Below are 24,077 nucleotides of genomic sequence, written 5' to 3' on the forward strand. Positions count from 1 at the left end.
TCCTTTAACATCTGGACCTGGACAATTTCTTTCCAAAAAACATCTCTTGACTTTCAATTGCTCACGCCCATACCATTCACAGACCAATATGTTTGTCAGATGCACTTATTCAACATTTAAAAGTGGTGTTCGGTTTGTGATTTATTATTTATAGATCTTGTGAGAGTGCTAACATGGACGCTGGTATTGTCTCTGGTTTATTCGGTGCAGAAATTGACAGCACAAACATCTGTGACAGTCACCAGCAGCATTCCCACACCCTCTTACTCTCATTAGCTTTAATGAGATATTGACACAGACACTGCTGTCTAAATTATGCACACTCGTTTTCCGCTGATGTATAAATAGCGCTGATAAAACGTAATTGCTCTCCTTTAGATCACTCAGAGGGTGATTACGGAGAACGGCTCTGAGGCACTTCTCCCCCGTTGTTGGGGCGATTCGCTCCCTGGCTGCTTTCTCAGCCTGTAGTTTTGTGGTGGTTGTGTTGGTTATTACAATAGGATGTGGAATCTGCCTGGAATGTGTTCTTGTCTGTTTGTCTTGTTTAGGGTTAGGAACTGAGAGCCGGTTCTTATTTTAGATAAAAGAAAAAATACCAGATTGGTTTTGGAATGGGAATTCTTCAATGTCTGAATCACTAAGTGAACGTAGTCATAAAATGTATCAAGTCTGACTTGAAATTATTTTAAGGTTCATTGTTTAACTTTCAAAAGGATCTCTTGACAGAAATGCAATATAATATATATAGGGCTGGGACAATAAATCATGATTCTGCATTGTTTGCTTCTTTAAAAGGTTTGTTCATCCAAAAATGATTATTAATCATTAATGACTAGGGCTGTCACAATGATTAAATAATCGTCTCATCGCGATTGTTTGACCTCATCGTGATGATTTCAGATCACCGCAATGATTGCACATCTCTTTAAAAAACACAAGGGGGAGCTGCAGCGCTTGTATAAACAACATTGTAAAGCCATAGCCATTCAATACAGTGGAAAAAACATTTAAAGAAATGCTGCAAAACTTTGATAAGTAGTATGAACTGGCAGGTAAAACATACCGTACATTTCCAAAACAGCAATTCCAAATTTCGGGAAGTGAAAGATGCTGTAAGGAATTGATTTTTTTTGCAGCCACTACAGACATGTGGTCCAGTACTAATATGACCTTAGTATGATCATGTGTGAAAATAATTTCATTAACAAACAAAAAAATCAAAGCAATAAACCTTAATTGTCATAACCATCACAATTTATTAGACAATTAACCGCCAGCCAAATTTCATAATCGTGACAGCCCTATTAATGACTCTTCCTCATGTCGTTCCAAACCCGTAAGACCTCTGTTCATCTTCGGAACACAGTTTAGTTCGAGAGCTTTCTGACCCTCCATTAGTGTATGTACGGTATACCGTCCATTTCCAAAAAGATAATAAAAACATAATCAAAGTAGTCCATGTGACATCAGTGGGTCAGTTAGAATTTTTTGAAAAAAACATTTTGGTCCAAAAAAAAAAAAAAATTCAGCATGCTCTTCTCATCCAGGATCCGCGTTCATCACACTGCAGTGATGCTGCTGACGTATGGTACGACGCTGCTGACGTGTTATCCGGTGCGCCCGAGGTTCGTTTACAGTCTGTGGTGAATGCGGATTCACAACAGACCCAGAAGAGAACATAATTTTCATTTTTGGATGAACTAACCTTTTAATAAGTTACGGCTACATCCAAAAGCCAGAGGGCGCTCTCGTGCAAAAACTCAATATGCGCTGCAGAAGAAGGACCATTTACAAACGCAGCTCCACGAAATGCCTATAATTTAATTCAATTCAATTTTATTTATATAGCGCTTTTCACAATTGTTAATTGTTGCAAAGCAGCTTTACATGAGTAGATGTAGAGGAGAACACAGAAAATCAATAGATAGTATAAGAAGTAGAATTTAGCGGCTAAGGTTAAAACCGTACAAGCGAGCGTATTAATAATGTAACGTATACAGTACAGTGCTAAGTTAAGCCAAAGTTGGCTGACTCTCCCTGGGACGAAAAAACCCCCTAGGAGAAAACCCGGTGGGAAAAACTCCTAGAAGGACAAAAACCCTTGGGAGAAATTAATATATATTTATATATATATATATATATATATATATATATATATATATATATATAGACACGGTAGGGATAGGAAGCGGGTAAGCGGATTAAACTGGTTCAGCCAGTGGTTGTTGGTCGCGCATTGGCTGGGCATCACGTTGAAGTGCATATTTATATCTCTGTTCATCAAATCTTTCTGGTAATTTCATGATAATAAAGAATATTTATAAAGATTATGTGTTGCTTTTTCAAATGCATGTTATAAACGACTCACACTCACAGTGATTTTAAGATTGGACTTCCTACTGATCAAAGAGCCATAATACATGAAAGATCTGTGCATAATATCAGAATCGATATCAGACAGCTATTATTAGTATGAATCGCGATTTGTCACCCCAGCCCTTATAATATATGTACCTATATTATCAGTGGTGTAGAAAGACCTTAAAAATAAACGGTATTGTTTTTATTAACTTAGAATGAGCCGTTTTTATCTACGTACACTGTGGGTCTCCTTACATGGAAGTTGCGATTTCGCCCTGTTATGTATTTACAGTAGCCCTAAGCAGACAAACTGTTATAAAGAGCGTGTTTCCTCACTATGTTGTCTCAGATGATGACATGTTTGTCTTGTGGTGGCTACCGTGGCTTCTCTATGAGCTTTGAAAGGGGGGTGAGCTGTGGACTGAGCCGTTGGTTGCAATTTACAATTTCACCAATAGATGCTGCTAAAAATCTACACACTGGTCCTTTAATTATTAGTGTAGAAAGGGACACTCCACTTTTTTTTTAAATATGTTCATTTCCAGCTCCCCTAGAGTGAAACATTTGACTTTTACCGTTTTGGAAACCATTCAGGAGATCTTTGGGTCTGGTGGTACCACTTTTAGCATAGCTTAGCATAATCTATTGAATCTGATTAGACCATTAGCATCACGCTAAAAAATGACCAAAGAGTTTGGATATTTTTCCTATTTAAAACTTTTCTGTAGTTATATTGTGTACTAAGACTGACATTAAATTCAAAGTTGTGATTTTCTAGACAAATATGGCTAGGAGCTATACCGTACTTTCCGGACTATAATGCGTCATTAAGACGAAATAACACATATAAGTCGCAGTGGACTATGCGTCGCATTTATTTAGAACATTATTTCACAAAATCCAAGCCGAAGAATAGACATTTCATCTGGAAAGGCAAGTTATTCACATAAACAACAGCAGACAGAACAGCAGGCTGAATAGATGTCTGTACGTTAAAGTAATATTATCAGTTATTTAAACGATAAACCATAGCATACAGAACTTACCTGGTATACCTGAATAGGCTAAATTAACCGAACAAGCCAACTAGCGTGAAGTTTGCATACTTGTCATTCCACATCACTGAATCCATTGAATTATATAATTACAGAAGCAGCATATGGCGGACTCTGTTGTCTCTTGCCTCATAAATGTCCAAATTAATTCATACTTACTTACAAGGTGGACCTGACTATAAGACGCAGCACCAGCCAAGTTATGAAAAAAAAACGCGGCTTATATACCGAAAATTACGGTACTCTCATTCTGGTGTAATATTCAAGGACTTTGCTGCCGTACCATGGCTGCAGCAGACGCAATAATATTACGCAGCGCCCAAAAATAGTCCCTTTGGTACCTTTCAATCGCCAGACCCAGAGATCGGCTGAATTGTTTCCAAAACGGTAAAAATCAAATGTCCTTTGAAACATGCATATTATAAATGCTGTCGTTCTAAGAACACATCTATAAAAAGATTAATAAATAACAATGCTCCAATTGTCTATATTTTAATATATTGTTATAAATTCATTATATATTTATTACTTTGAATTAGGGATGCTAAACAATTAATCACGATTAATCGTTAGCAGAATAAAAGTTTTTGTTTACATCACATATGTGTGTAAACTGTGTATAATAAATATGTATATATATATATATATATATAAATATGAACACATTTATGTATAATTTTAAGAAAATTTTTTATATATTAAGTATTTATATTTATATATAATATAAATTCTACATAAATATACACATGTAAACATTTCTAAAACATATACATGCATGTGTGTACATTTATTTATACAAAGTTATTATACACAGTTCACACACATATATGATGTAAACAAAAACTTTTATTCTGCTAACGATTAATCGTGATTAATCATTAAGCACCCCTACTTTGAATATAAAGTAAGAGAGAGAGGGGGCGATATACCTAAAATTTGATATTTCTGTATCTTTTTCTGTATCTTTACTTTTTTCCAAATACATTTTTACTTCAATTATGAATTTTGATGGTGCTCAATATATATCCAAATATTTTTGCTTTTGATCTAGAAAAGTAAAAAAATTTGGTTTTCTTTTGACCCATTTGTTTTTTATAAAACATTCAAAAACAGTAAAAACAAAAAAAATTGACCTAGGTGCCACTTAATACTGGGGGTTTAACCATAAACCAATTTCATGGTTCAGAACATACCTCAGTTTTTATAGTCACGGTTCGGTTCAGTTTCGGTACAGTTACGGGGGAAGAATGCAAAACATAAAATTGCTTGTCGTTTATTATTAACATTTGTAAACACCAACAGTTTACAAATAATAAAAACAGTATTTTAAACATATTTTAATAAAACAACTGCTTGGACTAAATATAATAAATAAAAACAATTGCCATGCCAACTTGCATGTTTTTAATATTTATGATATTCTTTAGCACAATTATCTTAATAATATCTAATTTCCTATATATGGCCAAGCCCTATTTATATACAATAATTGCATAACTCTCCTGGGAATTAAGTTATTAGATTGGTTTATGCTGCAACTATACCGCATGTGTAAATGAGTTAAATCTGTTCTGTTGAAATCTGTAATGATCTCGTCATTTGGCAGCGTGCCTCTTTAGGGCGGAAAAAGCAATAAAATTTCATTTCCTATTCCAAATCATTTTCAGAATCTGTTGATTTCCGGATTGGTTGAATTCCTCGCAAATCCCACCCGGCTCTTGTTTGCTAGGCATCTGTTTTTCGCACTGATCCTGTGGAGTGTCATAAAAGCTTGTGTTTGAGGTGCAGTATGCAGCGTGAGGTCTTTTCATCCTCTGTTTTGAGTGCTCACAGCTCGGAGGCCGACCATAAATCCAGTCTGAGGATCAGGAGGGGGTGGAACGGGGTTGAGGGAGAGAGAGAAAGGCACGGCATAAATGAAAAAGCCTCTGGTAAAAGCCTGAGCGAGAAGTGTGGATCTCTCGATCGTGTTGTCCTCCACCCCCTCTCAAAGAGAATTAGCGCCGGCTATGTGGCCTCTCCAACTGTAGTTTGTTCTCCCTCCCTGTCGGAGAATAAAGGTTGACGGGCTTTGCTGAGCAGCCTGGAGGGAGGGAAGATGGGAGTGTGGTGGGGGTAGTTTTTTTTCAGAGACAGGCTTACAGCATGGCCCATCTGTTTGGTGGCACTATAACAGTCTTGCCGTATTAGAGTGCATTGAGATATTGATCAACGACCCCCGCTCGCAGGATTACTGGGAAAGCACCATCATCTGTTATGTGGCACCTCCTGCTTTATTTTGGACATGGAGACCTAAATTATGTTGCTGGGCAGAGGAGCACAGAAGCTATTTATTACACTTAAACATCTTCCTAGACATCTAAGCTCTAATTTCAAATATGGCGACATGTCTACAACATAAAATCTTACTGATTCTAAAGTCTTATGACAAAATACACATGACAGCTAGTCATGAGATGTGTATAAAAACATTGCAAGGTCACCAGTTATTGTAAAATTATGTTAACCTTAAAGAAATAAGTCAAATACAATATTAAAACATGCAATTGTATATATTTTAAGATTAACATGATAAACAGGAGTAGAAAACATTTGCATCTATATATCTATAGGTGTTATTTTTGGGCACCGGCAACACACAATTATTCTTAAAGGTGCCAAAGAATGCATTCATACACTATGCTAAATTGTTCTGCTATCTACATGGAAAGTCTGTGGCTTTATTAAGTGCAAATATTATTTTGCATGTCCATTTACAACCCTAGAATTTCTTTCTATAATAAAAAGGGCTGTTATTACCTTATTTGGAAGCGTCATGAATAATAATGTTGAGCTCTTCTCTGATTGGCTGTTTCACAGAGCAGCTCCTTTCAGTAGCTCTGTGTGCGTGCGTGTAAGCATACCTTATGTTTGAGCCTGTATTAGACAAATATACAGATTTTGAGGAATAATCAATTGTTTGGAGATTGTTAATGGACGTTTTTGAGTGGTAAGTTTATTGAAATCTTTTCAATAAAAAGCAACCTAGTTAGATAGAGAATATGGTCTGAGAAGATCTAGCAGCTCCATAATGAGTTTTCTTGGAAGGCGATTTTTTTATTTAGCCACGTCAAGCAAAATGTCAAAAGGTTTAAGGGTTGACGAATAAAAAAATTGGCATGGACTAAACAGTTACGCGGCCGGTGTTGTGTGGAAGTCTGTTCCCCCTATGTTTCCTTTTAGTGTAGTGTTTTTATAGCATTTTTATCACATTATACGTTTATTCTTTATACAGTCTTGTTCAAAATAATTGCAGTACAATGTGACTAACCAGAATAATCAAGGTTTTTAGTATATTTTTTATTGCTACGTGGCAAACAAGTTACCAGTAGGTTCAGTAGATTCTCAGAAAACAAATGAGACCCAGCATTCATGATATGCACGCTCTTAAGGCTGTGCAATTGGGAAAGTAGTTGGATTAGTTGAAAGGGGTGTGTTCAAAAAAATAGCAGTGTGGCATTCAATAACTGAGGTCATCAATTTTGTGAAGAAACAGGTGTGAATCAGGTGGCCCCTATTTAAGGATGAAGCCAACACTTGTTGAACATGCATTTGAAAGCTGAGGAAAATGGGTCGTTCAAGACATTGTTCAGAAGAACAGCGTACTTTGATTAAAAAGTTGATTGGAGAGGGGAAAACCTATAAAGAGGTGCAAAAAATGATAGGCTGTTCAGCTAAAATGATCTCCAATGCCTTAAAATGGAGAGCAAAACCAGAGAGACGTGGAAGAAAACGGAAGACAACCATCAAAATGGATAGAAGAATAACCAGAATGGCAAAGGCTCAGCCAATGATCACCTCCAGGATGATCAAAGACAGTCTGGAGTTACCTGTAAGTACTGTGACAGTTAGAAGACGTCTGTGTGAAGCTAATCTATTTTCAAGAATCCCCCGCAAAGTCCCTCTGTTAAAAAAAAGGCATGTGCAGAAGAAGTTACAATTTGCCAAAGAACACATCAACTGGCCTAAAGAGAAATGGAGGAACATTTTGTGGACTGATGAGAGTAAAATAAAGCAATAAACCCCAAGAAGCAGTGGGTTACCAGTGCATTTTATAACAGCTAAGGGGCGTTGTTAGGCACGACGCGAAGCGGAGTGCCTAAAACCCCCTTAGCTGTTATAAAATGCACTGTAACCCCACTGCTTCGAGGGGGTTTATTGCGTTTATAAAACGGTTACTTCATATGCATAACGTTAGAGGGATTTTAAAAAATAAAACACAAATAAGTTGTAATTATATTAGTACAAATATTACTCTTCCGCCAAACAAAGTAGTTCCTCAGAATCAAGTGTGACTGAAACAGAGCGCAGTTCCCAACCAACAGGGATGCAGCAAAGACACAATGAAAATATGATTTAAGACTGTGGTGTTTATTTTATAAATCAACATTCATCTAATTTATACATTAACATTTATATCGTGCAACTGACCATCCGCTTTCAAACAAAAAAACGTTTCATCCTATCTTCATTTGATCTCTTATCACCTCTCAAATGTTTTAGCTTAAAGCGGAGATAATTCAATTTTTGTGAAGAACTTATGAAAGATCAGATTCAAAGCCATCAGAACTTACACGCTGTGTTTTCAGTGTTGAGTGAATGCGTCAGTGTTTAAGTTGGGTAAGATCGCCACCCAGTGGATAATAGCGGACGTATGAACTTGAGTTATAAACTCCTCAGACAACGTTTTCTCTTTATCGACGAGATGACTCAACACTATTTATTGACAGTTATCTGGATATCGCCATTAATTGTGCAATTGTAGACAAATTAAAAATATGATTAAAGACACTGTTGTTTATTTTCATAAATCAGTAGGCAGCAACAGTGGCGCAGTGATACTTATGTAATGTGGTCTGAACCGTGAGGTTACCGGTGTATTTTATCACGGCTTAGAACGCGTTTCAACCAATCAGAATGAAGAACCAGAAATGCTCGTTTTATAATTGTTCTTTTTGGGTCCAAGGGCCACAGGCAGTTTGTGAGACGACTGAATTCAAGCCACAGTACACAGTGAAGACAGTGAAGCATGGAGCATGATATGGGCATGTTTCTCCTACTATGGTGTTGGGCCTATTTATCGCATACCAGGGATCATGGATCAGTTTGCATATGTTAAAATACTTGAAGAGGTCATGTTGCCCTATGCTGAAGAGGACATGCCCTTGAAATGGTTGTTTCAACAAGACAATGACCCAAAACACACTAGTAAACGGGCAAAGTCTTGGTTCCAAACCAACAAAATTAATGTTATGGAGTGGCCAGCCCAATCTCCAGACCTTAATCCAATTGAGAGCTTGTGGGGTGATATCAAAAATGCTGTTTCTGAAGCAAAACCAAGAAATGTGAATGAATTGTGGAATGTTGTTAAAGAATCATGGAGTGGAATAACAGCTGAGAGGTGCCACAAGTTGGTTGACTCCATGCCACACAGATGTCAAGCAGTTTTAAAAAACTGAGGTCATACAACTAAATATTAGTTTAGTGATTCACAGGATTGCTAAATCCCAGAAAAAAAATGTTTGTATAAAATAGTTTTGAGTTTGTACAGTCAAAGGTAGACACTGCTATTTTTTTGAACACACCCCTTTCAACTAATACCCCAATTGCACAGCCTTAAGAGCGTGCATATCATGAATGCTGGGTCTTGTTTGTTTTCTGAGAATCTACTGAACCTACTGGTAACTTGTTTGCCACGTAGCAATAAAAAATATACTAAAAACCTTGATTATTCTGGTTAGTCACATTGTACTGCTATTATTTTATACAAGACTGTATACATTGAAAGTTTTAATGGCTACTGAGATGTATATGTGTGCATTTATGTAATGTATCTTGACTGTTCTTGATTGTAAGTCAATTATTTTTACAGTATGAATCATATTATATGTATAATATATAATTATTATGTTTGGAAACTTAACAGTTTTAAAACAAACAGTAGAGAAAAAAAGAAAAGAAAAAGACAGGCTATATGTTAAAAGACATAAAACTGTCAAATATGAAATATTTAATAAATTGTATAATAGAATACATGATATTATTGCTTTTTAGTATAACCGATTGAAATCTTTAATCTTTCTAAATAAATTATAAATGTAAGGTGGTGAAAACGCAATAAACATATAGGGAACAGACTTCAATGAGGAACAAACACCGGTGCCGTCTTTGATTCATTAGTTCTGATACCAAATAAAGTCAACTGCATAAATAGTCCTGTATCCATTGCAAACATATTTTATTATAAGTTTTAAAAATGTCCATAACATAAAATCATTGTCAGCATACCATAGTTTGACTTGTACTGCGCTGCGCTGATTTCTAAAGACTGCGGCGATAGCGTTTTGCGCTCAAACAACGCTAAGAGAGAGCTTATGAATGGTCCAGCCCAACCTTACCAAAGTGTGACTTACAGAAGATATACTTAGCGTACGAACCTTTTGGGAATCGTGCCATAGAGTTAAGAGAGAGGTTAAGGAATAGGTTAAGAATTACTTAGTGATAAGTAACCGGGCCCTAATCTCTAGCTAAATTTCTTCACAAAAATTAAATCATTTCAGCTTTTTGCTAAAAAAGTTGTATTTTTAAAGAAAAATACCCATATTTAGAAGTATAAGCAAAAAATATGATTAAACGAAAATTTTCCTGGAAGGCATTTTGTGAAACTTTTATGGTAGGGAAAAGTTAAACAACTAATTTCTAATCAAATAATTAATCCTGACATAAACCATAACATAACTTTTGTTTTGTTTTTTATCTCAAATGACACTAAAATCCTTTTCCAAGGTCCCCTTTAATTGAATAGTTTACCTTGATTTTCAGGTGAAATACTCCTTCAATGAGTAATGAGCAGTATTAAAAAAGTGAAAAATTTATGATTTTATTATTTATAATTAATCTCAGTTGCAAATGTGGCCATTAAAGGACAGCAAGTTCCATTTGAACACTTTTTAAAATATAAGAGTTGCCTGTTCTGTGATTTTTGCACAAATGCTAAACCAAACTTTTTTTGTGGTGGCTGATTTGAGCTAAAAAGTTAAATATTTTAAATATTGTTGTCATTGAAATGGACTTGACATTGAATCAAAAGGTTGTTTTGATTTTGTTCTTTCCAAAAATAAATCTCCAGATAGGAGCTGCACTCGCATGCATACTGCCTGCATAGTAAATAGCTGCTGGAGTCACTGCCAAAATGGCTGCTTAGTGAACCGACTCGCTTTTAAAGGGACTTTGATCTCATTAGCCATGTGTTTTACGTGTAGGTGAATTGCCACTAGAGGACGGCTGCAACATCAGCAAAACCTTTAGATTACCTATTAGTGCATTAAAGCATAATCCACAGTGTTGTGCAAAAAAATCCATGATTAAAATTTCAGCCACCTCATAATTAGAGGTTTTACTAGAATTGCCATTACTGGGGATTCATTAGTTAATTTATTAATAGCTGTAATTGTTAAATGAAGTGAATGGTTATGATAAAACATTGGGCAGTTGGCAGCCCTCATTAGATCAGGTTAGTAGGGCAGCTGATGGTTATGTTTCCTCATGAGGTAATGTGATATTTATACTCTGCAAAGCTTTTTCGCCTAAACTGGATCCAAGCCAAATTTCTCGCTTGCTCTCTCTCTCTCTCTCTCTCTCTCTCTCTCTCTCTCTCTCTCTCTCTCTCTCTCTCTCTCTCTCTTTCTCTCTCATAGCGATACCTGTCCTCCCCCTGCAGTCATTGTCTTTTCCCTGTCAGTGTGTAGTGTGTAAGGATGTGGTTGTTAGGAATTCAATTTCTCCAGGAGCTGCCTTCATTATCTGCTGTGTTGAGATGTGCTTTGAAGTGCCCTCCCTCGTCTGTGCTGGGCGTTCTGCCATTCTGAAGAGGTCAGACGCCATGTGACTCTATAGCATTGTGTGCAATTTAGCCTGCAGTGTCCTTACGGCTGCAGCAATCCTCCGTCTTATCTCTGTTGACAGACAGACAGACAGATTGTATTACAAAAACGAATGGGTTCATTGCCACCTTTCTGTCGTTAAAACACTGATTGGGCAATTATGAGAAATGACTAGTTATCTAACTAGTATACTACACTATAACAGATTTTTCCTGATTCCTATTTACATAACCTATGTTTTTTTTGCTATAACTAGTAGTAAAGAGGAGATGTGATTGGTGGAGAAAAATCAGAACATACAATGATTGATTTGGGGCTGTTTCCCGGACAGAGTTACAAAAAAATTACTGATGTGCATCTTAATACAAAACAATGGCACTGATATGTTTTAAGATATGTAAGCTGTTTCCAGTTCAGCTGAAACGTACAATTTCTTAAGGGACATTACACTTTTTTTGAAAATATACTAATTTTAGAGCTCCCCTATTTGATTCTTACCGTTTTGATATCCATTGATGATCTTCGGGTCTGGCGCTACCACTTTTAGCATAGCTTAGCACAATCCATTGAATCTGATAAGACCATTAGCATTGCGCTAAAAAATAACCAAAGAGTTTCAATGTTTTTCCTATTTAAAACTTGACTCTTCTGTAGTTACATCGTGTACTAAGACCAACAGAATATTAAAAGCTGCGATTTTCTATGCAGATATGGCTAGGACTCTCATTTTAGCGTAATAATCAAGGACTTTGCTGATGTAACATGGCTGCAGGAGGCGTAGTGATATTACGCACTGCCTAAAAAATAGTCCCCTTGGTTACTTTCAATGGCAGGGGACTATTTTCGTATCACTACGCTTGCTGCAGCCATGTTACATCAGCAAAGTCCTTGATTATTACGCCAGAATGAAAGTATAGTTCATAGTCATTTCTGCCTAGAAAATCGCAACTTTTAATTATCTGTCGGTCTTAGTACACGATGTTACTAAAGAAGAGTCAAGTTGTAAATAAGAAAAATATTAAAACTCTTTAGTTATTTTTCCCCCCGATGCTAATGGTCTAATCAGATTCAATGGATTGTGCTAAGCTATGCTAAAAGTGCTAGCGCCAAACCCGGAGATCAGCTTAATTGATTCCAAAACGGTAAGAATCAAATGTTTAACTGTAGGGGAGATGGAAAATTAGCATATTTTCAAAAAAAAGTGGAATGTCCTTTATTAGTAAACGTAAGTAAATGCATAAGCTTACAAGAACTGACAATAAACAATACAGCATTTATTAATCTTTGTTAATGTTAGTTAAAGGTCACCTAATATGGCAATTTGTCAAGATGTAATGTTAGTCTCGGGTGTCCCCAGAAGTCGTCTGTGAAGTTTCAGATTCAAATACCCTATAGAAAATGTATTATACCATGTTGAAAAGGCCAGTTTTTGGGTGTGCTGTCTCTTTAAATGCAAATGAGCTTCTGCTTTTCTCCCTGTTTACTCCCCATTTTTAAAGGGATAGTTCGGCCAAAAATGATATTAAACCCATGATTTACTCACCCCCAAGCTTTCCGAGTTGCATATGTCCATCGTTTTTCAGACAAACACATTTTCGGATATTTTAGAAAATGTTTTAGATCTTTCAGTTGATTAAATGTGCTGTTACGGGGTCCACGACCTTCAAGTCCAAATAAAGTGCGTCCAACCTTCACAAATGGAGTCAAGATGTCGGCGCTACCAGAAGGTATTTATTTTCGTTAAAAAGTTTTAAATATGGATATTTCTACAACAACACCGCGCGGATTACCCTCAGAAGACCTTTGTTTATCATCCTGGAGCCGTTTGGATTTATTTTGTGAAGGATGGACGCACTTTTTTTTGGACTTGAAGGTCGTGGACCCCGTAACATTACATTTAATCAACTGAAAGATCTAAAACATTTTCTAAAATATCAGAAAAAGTGTTTGTCCGAAAAACGATGGACATATGCAACTCGGACAGCTTGGGGGTGAGTAAATCATGGGTTTAATATCGTTTTTGGCCAAACTATCCCTATAATAAGACAATCACATTACTTCATTGTTCATAATGAACTGGCGGTAATGAATTATGTAAGATTTAAATTAGAAATGATGACCTAACTGGGGTCTTTGGAAGGTTTTGGGGGCCAGGCCTGCACAAAGTGATGTCATTTGCTCAGAAAACCCCAAAAGCTTTTTCCATGGACGGTGAGGTTTTAAAACATGGAGTGGGCAGTTTTTTATCATGGGTGGTTGTGTACACACACAATGACACACAATTGTCCAAAAAACATAAAAGTGAATTTTGTATATTAGGGGACCTTTAATGCCAATACAGTTGATCATGCTAGGTCATTGTGCATGTTACAACAAATGTTACAGCTTTTGATTTTTGATTTGATTTTTTTATGCTAATGTTAACAAATACAATCTTGCTGTAAAATCTTACTGTTTTGTCTTACGCCTGTTGTGAGCATTAACTCTAGGGTTTCTATGCAAGGCATTGTGAATTAACCATAAATGGCATCACACATTTTCTAATCGTCTTAACAAAGGCCTTTCATTTAGTAATTACTCCACTGACCTTTCTTTAAATCAGTGTTAACAGCAAATGGCTGTTTTGTTTATCCCCCATGAAGGTTGTTTTACTCGTCCAGCTGATTTTTCCCTACAGATCGCTTGTTATATGGTCAGTAAGGGGTCGTTTTTCCACTCACGGTCATGAATGGAGGCCGTGTGGAGTCCAGCAGGTGCTCGGCTGGCTCTGTTAAAGAGTTCTGGCCCCCTGTTTTTCACCCAAGACCTCCATCATCAGTAGCAGGTGTCGGCTGCGGACGCTGAATCGAGGAGTTGTTAATCCGCCTGACATACTCCTCCTTTATCCCGGCCAGCCTGTGCTAGGAAGCCAGACGCTTGTCATTCAGAGGATGATACGTCAGCCTTAGCGCTGAACGGTAGGCATCCGTCTTCCTGACAGGCCGAGCTAAGAGACCCGCTGAGGGTGTCGTGGGTCAGATTGTACAGACCTGGCTGTGATATTCTTGTACGCATGTCCCTTTTAGCCAAGCCAGTGCTGATGGATCAAAGCCATGGTGCGGCTTTCATCCTTCATCCTGTTTTTTGTCAGCGCTGCAGCTTTAACAGGAAGTGATGTCACGCCCTCTTAAGCACTGTTTTTCTAAAAACATTTAGTTCTTTATAGGGATTCCCTAATGAACCGCACCGTACAACTGCTACTTGTTTTAAAGTTCCCAGGTTCAGCTCATTGTGCTGTGGTCAAATCCTTTCTGTTCCCTGCTGTTCTCCGGGTCCATTTAATGAGGTGTCGGTAGAGCCGGGAGGGATATGGATGAAAGGCATCCTCTCGTGGGCAGTTACAATCCCTCTTATGGGACTTTATGGGAGAGTTTGGGAGTTCACGGGGGGCGACGACTTCCACAGGAGCACTGTGGATGCAGATGGGCTGTAGGCCAGAACCGCAATCAAAGCAAACGTTCCCGTCTGCCCATCGACACGCTCGTAAACATATCTCTTATTTCCTTTTGAGACCTCAGGGTGAGTCCACTCAAAGAAACGACTGCACAGCCGGACATATATGTCGCTGTTTCCTGATGCTTGTTGACACGGGCGGCGTTGAAAGATGTACTGAGATCTATGGGGCTAATAAGCTTTATTTCAACGATGTATTAGTTTAACAGCAACATTTCTGTGGTACTTTTTGTTCCAGATGGAACACCGGGCCTTTAATAATACACTTGAGAAAAACCAAAGTTGTGATTTTTATTGGGTTTGGATGTCAAGTCCCTTTAGAGGTTTGAGGTTTGCTGTAAGTTTTGCTGTTTTCGTGCCTTAAAAATATTTATTATAACAGAGATATTTTTCTCTTCCCAGTCCCAGTGGAAAGCTGGGGGGAATGAGCAGTTTTATGATTTTTTTATGTTGGATGATGGAGTAAGTTCTGCCTGCAAATTGTTTTAAAATGATTACTCAAACACATACATGTTAAAGGGTTACAGAGTTTTAGCATCAGTGCTTTGCGTAATGATTGCAGAGTTTTTATGATGCTATTTCAATTTAAAAGTAGTTAGTTCAAAACTGCTTCTGTAGAACCCTGATCTCTGTTCCATGCAGTAATTTCAATTTGTAATGACCCTCAATGTTTATCGATAGATGCTATTGTAGATAGAACTGTTACGCTTAGCGATAAATGCTATTCTGTTTAGAACCGTTACGTTTATCGTTGGATGCTATTCTAGATGGAACATTACGATTGTGGATAGATGCTATTCTGCATAGAACCGTTACGTTTGTCGATAGATGTGACTCTGCATAGAACCATTACGTTTGTTTATAGATGCTACTCTGCATATAACTGTTACGTTTGTCAATAGTTGCATTTCTAGATAGAACGTAACGTTTGACGATAGATGCTATTCTAGATAGAATGTTACACTTGACGATAGATGCTACTCTGCATAGAACTGTTACGTTTGTGGATAGATGCTATTCTGCATAGAACCGTTATGCTTGTCGATAGATGTTATTCTAGGTAGAACTGTTATGTTTGTTGATAGATGCTATTCTGCATAGAACCGCTATGTTTGTCGATTGATGCTATTGTAGATAGAACTGTTACGCTTAGCGATAAATGCTATTCTGTTTAGAACCATTACGTTTATCATTGGATGCTATTCTAGATGGAACATTACGATTGTGGATAGATGCTATTCTGCATAGAACCGTTACATTTGTGGATAGATGCTATTCTGCATAGAACCGTTACATTTGTGGATAGATGCTATTCTGCATAGAACCGTTACGTTTTTCGATAGATGTTACTCTGCATAGAACCATTACGTTTGTTTATAGATGCTACTCTGCATATAACTGTTACGTTTGTCAATAGTTGCTTTTCTAGATAGAACGTAACGTTTGCCGATAGATGCTATTCTAGATAGAACTGTTATGTTTGTTGATAGATGCTATCCTGCATAGAACCGCTATGTTTGTCGATTGATGCTATTGTAGATAGAACTGTTACGCTTAGCGATAAATGCTATTCTGTTTAGAACCGTTACTTTTATCGTTGGATGCTATTCTAGATGGAACATTACGATTGTGGATAGATGCTATTCTGCATAGAACCGTTACGTTTGTCGATAGATGTGACTCTGCATAGAACCATTACGTTTGTTTATAGATGCTACTCTGCATATAACTGTTAAGTTTGTCAATAGTTGCTTTTCTAGAAAGAACGTAACGTTTGACGATAGATGCTATTCTAGAAAGAATGTTACACTTGACGATAGATGCTACTCTGCATAGAACTGTTACGTTTGTGGATAGATGCTATTCAGCATAGAACCGTTATGCTTTTCGATAGATGCTATTCTAGATAGAACTGTTATCTTTGTGGATAGATGCTATTCTGCATAGAACCGCTATGTTTGTAGATAGATGCTATTCTAGATAGAACGTTACATTTGTCGATAGATGCTATTCTGCATAGAACCGTTACGTTTTTTAGATAGATGCTACTCTGCATAGAGCCATTACGTTTGTTGATAGATGCTTCTGTGCATAGAACCGTTATGTTTGTGGATAGATGCTACTCTGCATGGAACTGTTACGTTTGTGGATAGATGCTATTCTGCATAGAACCGTTAAGTTTGTTGATAGATGCTTCTGTGCATAGAACCGTTACGTTTGTGGATAGATGCTATTCTGCATAGAACCGCTATGTTTGTAGATAGATGCTATTCTAGATAGAACGTTACATTTGTTGATAGATGCTATTCTGCATAGAACCGTTACGTTTTTTAGATAGATGCTACTCTGCATAGAGCCATTACGTTTGTTGATAGATGCTTCTGTGCATAGAACCGTTATGTTTGTGGATAGATGCTACTCTGCATGGAACTGTTACGTTTGTGGATAGATGCTATTCTGCATAGAACCGTTAAGTTTGTTGATAGATGCTTCTGTGCATAGAACCGTTACGTTTGTGGATAGATGCTATTCTGCATAGAATTTTTACATTTGTCGATAGATGCTATTCTGCATAGAACTGTTACGTTTGTGGATAGATGCTATTCTGCATAGAATATTTACATTTGTCGATAGATGCTATTCTGCATAGAACTGTTACGTTTGTGGATAGATGTTACTCTGCATGGAACCGTTACGTTTGTCAATAGATGCTATTCTGCATAGAATTGTTACGTTTGTGGATAGATGCTATTCTGCATAGAACAGTTACGTTTGTCGATAGATCCTATTCGACTGTAAAAATAAATATCGAAGCATCTTAAATCATCATACCATAATCCCCTTGTATCTTTTTGTAAATGTTTTTCATCCTGTGAAAATTTAATTTTCACCTCAGGTACTCATGTTGGGGATGAATGCTGGTTAGGTTACATCATTACATGCATAACATGTATACTGGCTTTCACTGTCTGTCAACATGCATTTTTCATTTTGCCCTCTACATTACGTTAAACGTGCTCCCCTTGGAGAATCATTGCAGTGTATGCTACAGCGAGTTGTTGTGTCTAACTCAGGGTCTGATTGATTTCATAGGCGGCCTTGTTTTCTCAATGCATGTGGTTTGTTCTCAGAGGTGAGGTCACAGGCAAAGCTCAGGGAAATGGAACTGAGCAAAACATTTGGCCTGCATAAATCCGACCGCCAAAATAAACGGCCTCATATATCTATCATTGCCCCACGATGCTGCATGTTTTTCAGTGGCTGAGGGTCTGTCGAATGCTAATCTGGAAGATGGCAGCTCTGTCTCAGTGTTTCATTTTGCTTGCGGGGTTTTCAGTAGGAGATTCATTCAGGGGCTTGTCTTAAATGAGACCAATCAATGCGTTACAGCCACGTTTGTTTTCCCCCGCCGGGCTTCTGCACAGCTGCTCGTGGACGTCCGGTCCTGCCATCTCTACGAATACATGACCTGTTCAGTATGCATTACGGCGAGCGTTTACCACCGTCTTGATTGACACAGTGGCAGCTTGTGAAGCGTTAATAGCCGGACATGAATTTTCTTGTGGCTCAGACATAAATTATGTAAAAGCACTAGTGGCAGTGTTGGATAGTGTTGTATAATTAATCTCTGCTCCGACTTGACACCAGTTGTGTTTGTGCGTGTGTGTGTGTGTGTGTGTGTGTGTGTGTGTGTTTAAATATTAATCACTGCACAACTCTCTCCTGGAGAGAGACCAGCACTGCCTTCCAGATATATAAATAAATGTTTTCCAAATTTGTCCGGAATGACGTAGGCTTGCTGTAGTTTCGGAATTTAGAGTTGGATTGGAATAATAGCTGTTTATGTGCAAATCATTTTTGTGGTATTTGGTGCTGAGTTTTGCCTTAAAGAGATATTCAAGAGATTCAGGAGTCAGTTTGATTTCACCTCTTCATGGTTTATTCACTGTTATCCGTCATGAAGCTGGAATGCAGCTCAGGCATGTTTCTCACTTCACGTCCCAGATGGTCTTCGGTTTTCAGGGTTTTACGCGTTTCTTCTTGTTTTGTTTTGAAAAAGGCTGCTGAGCTTTCGATTTTCCATCCAGTCTTGGTTGGGTTGGCACTGAAAAAAACGTTGAGCATGAAAGCATTGATCCTGACAGCCTGCTCTTTCCTGCTCTTTCTCCTTTTCCTTTTTGAAGAACCTTTCTCTCTGTGCTTCTCAACATCAGGGTCTCTCAGCCAATGAAGCCTCTTTATTTGGCCGAGATTGAGTGCGGCCAAGCGGGCCGGCCCTATTACCCCTGCGCCACGGTGCAGGAGATTGCCTGCCTGGATGTCTAATTGCGGACATCAGCTCGGAGGCTGTAGCTCATCAGCGGCGAGCCGACAGCCAGTCTCAGATTCATTGCTCCGTTGGCTAGTTAAAGCACTGGGTTGTCTTTGTTTGGGGATGTGGGGAGGCTTATAGTCTATGGTGTGCTCTGTCCACTAATCTTATAATGTTCCTTGGCAAGGGCCGCTCACCCTTTGCTGCCCTGTTCTGTGCTGGACAATATGAATCTCTCATCACAGCACTTATTGCTTTGACACACTGGCAAAATCTCAGTCTAGTGAAAAAAGGTCTTTCCACTTATCTTGCACCTTGTCAGCATATTGCTGTGGCTGCTCACACATTTTGCACCCGGCTGCGTTTAAGTGTTTTCGATGGGGACTGCAATGTGGGCGGTGTGATGCACTGAAGATTTTTGTGTCCTGTTTAAGGAAATATTGCAGGAAGTGATAGACCGATATATTCAAGTGGCAGATATATCGTCCGACATTTGTAAAAATTTTAATTATCGGCATTGGCCGATGCATTTTTTTTATTGACCAATAATTCTTTCTGTTCCCTAAATTTGTTGTTTGTTATAAAAATAAACTGATATAAAGCCAAAGTCAGACAGTTAATGTAATTACATTTGTGTTATCTAGGGCTGCAGCGATTAATCGCGTGTACCATTAAAAATACCTCGTAAATCGATACATCATATCGGGCATAAAACAAACCATATCGGTCATCCACTATTAAAAAATACAATAGTATTTTTATATTTTATCGCCTTTCAAATAAGGGTAGATTTCTTAAAAAATAAAAAAAATTGAATTTTTGTGAGGGACTTTTGATGGAGATCAGATTTAGAGCAATGATTCAGATCGATGAATAGCGGAAATATGGATTGCCGTAAAATTTTGTCATTGACAGGGAAGCGAAATCTGCCCAAGTCTAAAGGCTGTGCAAAATATTTACAGATAAAGCTAAAATATGTGTATAAACATACTTAAAAGTGTAATGTTAAGCAAAAATATAAAAAATATATAACATAAAGAAACAAAAATATTGTTTAAAATATGGCTGTCAAAAGATATAAAATAAAAGTTTGTTTTTGCACAATATATGTGTGTGCACTGTGTGTAATAATTTTGTATATATAAATTCAGACATACATATATACATTTCAGAAAAAATGTATGTATGTATTTTAGGGATGCTAAACAATTAATCATGATTAATCGTTAGCAGAATAAAAGTTTTTGTTTACATCACATATGTGTGTAAACTGTGTATAATAAATATGTATAAATATGAACACATTCATGTATAATTTTAAGAAAAAAAATGTATATATTAAGTATTTATATTTATATATAATATAAATTATACATAAATATACAAATGTATATACACATGTAAACGTTTCTAAAACATATACATGCATGGGTGTACATTTATTTATACAAAGTTATTATACACAGTTCACACACATATATGATGTAAACAAAAACTTTTATTCTGCTAACGATTAATCACGATTAATCGTTAAGCATCCCTAATGTATATATTTTTTAAATCTATATATAATATAAAAAAGTGACACATTTAAGAAATGTTTTATTTATATAGCATTTTTTATTTACATTCATTTAAGAAATGTTTTATTTATATAGCATATTTTATTTATATATAATATATAAAAACATACATAAATATATATATACATGTAAATGTTTCTTAAATATATACATTAATGTGCGTGTGTGTATTTATATATACATAATAATTACACACAGCACAAACTCATATATTATGCACAAAAAGTACTTTTATTTTGTATGTGATTAATTGCGATTAATCTTTTGAAAGCCCTAGTTTAACATAAATATAGCGTGTTGCCAATTAAACTTTCACTGTATGTATTTACAGCAATACATAGTTGTTAAATGCCCCTCTGTATGTAAAAATAAACAAGGTGTATGTACAGTAATACTTACACAAATGAAGCCTGTCGGAGTGTTGAACAGCATACGAATAAACATTAACCACATATTCACATTTTATATGCTTGATATGATTAAACTGGTATAGTTTAACATTGTATTTAAATATCACATGCATTAGCATGACACTAATGTGATAAGATCATTATAAATTATGCCGATCTGTAATAACATGCTTTCTGTTCATTTGAAGAACTGAATTGACATTATTTTCTATGATAAAGCGGAAGAGCTTAACCCTGAATATTTCTTTAAGGATTGAATTGCAGATTGCATCTTATCTCAGTGTCACAGTTGAAGCCTGCAATGTAAGCTTTTATTTATTGGATGGATTTGGATGTGACATGCGTTTTCAATTAACCAGGTATTGAAACTATCATGCGGGGGGAGGAGAGGAGCGTCCGGTGCAGATCTGCAGCTTTAAATCATAATTAGCTATTGAAGGATGAAAGGAAGATGTTTTTGAGTCCACTCTTTGATCAGGATTATTAGATACTGAACATTAGTTATATCCCCCTCGTGTCAGTACGCCTTCTCTTTGTTAAAACATTTGGCATGAATTTCAGATAAGACTTTGTGTTCAGTTAAATACATGTTAAATGTTTCCTGTTTGATTTGAGATGAACAGAGGCTTTATTAAGGATGGCTTATAAATAAGACGACTGAGGCTTGGCGTTCAAAAGAAAACCAAAAATCCTGCTGTATGCTTTTTTGTAGCGGGAAACAAAAGGAGATTTTAAGTTGTTCACAAATCTCTGTTCCATGTAATGATGACCACATCTTCACGGCCCAGGTGGTGTGAATGAATTGTGGAGACAATACCACAACTATAGACGTAAACAACATAAACAAACGGCTTTTGTGACCCAAACTTAACTTTAATAGACTTCCACAGAGATTCCCTCTAGAGTAATTAATTTCTGAAAACAAAATAAAGCAAAATAAATAACTAGTGAATAACTTCAGTTCAAATCATAGCTAAAGCGTATCAACTACTACATTACTGTGTAAAATTAAAATTTGCTCACAATGCAATGCTAACAGGAGTTAACTTACAGGCTGTGAGTCCGCAGTGACAACTCGTGTGCATCCAATTAAAGTGTAAAGTTACAAAAGTTCAATATCATTGCGATGACTTTTAGTGCAGTTTTTCATTATACATTGCAAAATTAGACTAAATTTACATCATTCCTAACATATAATCATCCCTTATAGAGCTGTTCACTAGCTGTTAACTGGGACTGTTTTTGTTTCATGGATCTGGTGACAATAAACTCTTGTAGCAAAAAGAAAGAGCATGACATTTTTTCCTTTTGTATACCATAGAAAAATAACGGCATACATGTATTGACTGACACGAGGATGGCAGAATAGTAATTTTCGGGTGAAGTGTTTCTTTAAAGAATAGCTCTATTTCTGTGTTGTGTTAGTCTTTTGTTCATTAATCCTCCCACCAGCCCATCATGCACTCTGTCATTTTTTTAAATGAATCTCAGCCCACATGCTTAATCTGTACTCACTGCAGTTCAATCTATCTTGAAAAATCTTTTAAAACAACTCTTCGTAATGAAAACTAACCCTAGGTACTTTATAATTATATATTTGTGGTGTTTATGTTGGATTTGTATGGTGTCCATCTGTTTGTTTAAGCCTGGAGTATAGTCTGTTTTTGTGTGTACAAGAACATACGCTAGGGCTGTCACAATGATTAAAGGAATAGTCTATCCATTTTCCATATTAAACTATGTTATTACCTTAACTAAGAAGAGTTGATACATACCTGTATCATCTTAGTGCGTGCACGTAAGCGCTGGGGCGCGCTGCGACACTTCGATAGCATTTAGCTTAGCCCCATTCATTCAATGGTACGAAACAGAGATAAAGTTAGAAGTGACCAAACACATCAACGTTTTTCCTATTTAAGACGAGTAGTTATACGAGCAAGTTTGGTGGTACAAAATAAAACGTAGCGCTTTTCTAAGCGGATTAAAAAGAGGAACTAGATTTTATGGCGTAATAGCACTTTTGGGAGTACTTCGACTCGGCGCAGTAACACCCTTCAGGCGAGTCGAAGTACTCCCAAAAGTGCTATTCCGCCATAAAATATAGTTCCTCTTTTAAATCTGCTTAGAAAAGCGCTACGTGTCTTAAATAGGAAAAACATTGATGTGTTTGGTCACTTCTAACTTTATCTCTGTTTGGTACCATTGAATGAATGGGGCTAAGCTAAATGCTATCGAAGTGTCGCAGGGCGCCCCAGGGCTTACGTGCACGCACTAAGATGATAGAGGGATGTATCAACTCTTCTTAGTTAAGGTAATAACATAGTTTAATATGGAAAATGGATAGACTATTCCTTTAAGCAATCGTCAGAAATCAGATGAGGTCAAACTATTGCGATGATTTCTGATCACCACAATGATTGCACATCTCTCTAATAAACACAAGGGGAGCTGCAGCGCCTGTATAAAAAGACTGTATCAAATGACTTTTAAATATGTGTTATGTGTATTAATATTTACTGCCATGCAAACCTTGCAAAATGTTTCATTTAATTAATCACAACAATCTGTGAAAATAATGTGAATTAAATGTCAAAACAATAAAATAGACAATTAATAGTCATAATCGCCAAAGCCCTAAAACAAGCAATTAATCGTCATAATCGCCACATTTAATTAAACAATTACCCTTTAGCCCTAACATACGCACATATTGATAAAATCTATAACTTGAATGCACTGTAAGTCACTTTGGATAAATGAATCTGCCAATGCATAAATGTAAATGTAGTGTCGCAAGTGTCTTATGGATAAAAGTGTCTGCCAAATGCATAAATGGCAATAGAGGATATTTCTACCATTTAACCTTTTTTAATCTTGATTTAGAATAAGTAACTCCATGTGATGAACAACTAGATTGTGCAGTAACATTTTCCCTGTAG

General features: G+C 36.8%; 1 protein-coding gene across 2 annotated transcripts in view; it reads left to right on the top strand.

The window, feature by feature from the left end:
- Window positions 1-24,077, top strand: part of trip4 (thyroid hormone receptor interactor 4) — an 87,305-nt gene that overhangs the window by 13,316 nt on the left and 49,912 nt on the right. The gene's annotated exons all lie outside the window — the stretch shown is intronic.

The sequence above is a fragment of the Paramisgurnus dabryanus genome, chromosome 2, assembly GCF_030506205.2.
Source record: "Paramisgurnus dabryanus chromosome 2, PD_genome_1.1, whole genome shotgun sequence".
NCBI lineage: Eukaryota > Metazoa > Chordata > Actinopteri > Cypriniformes > Cobitidae > Paramisgurnus > Paramisgurnus dabryanus.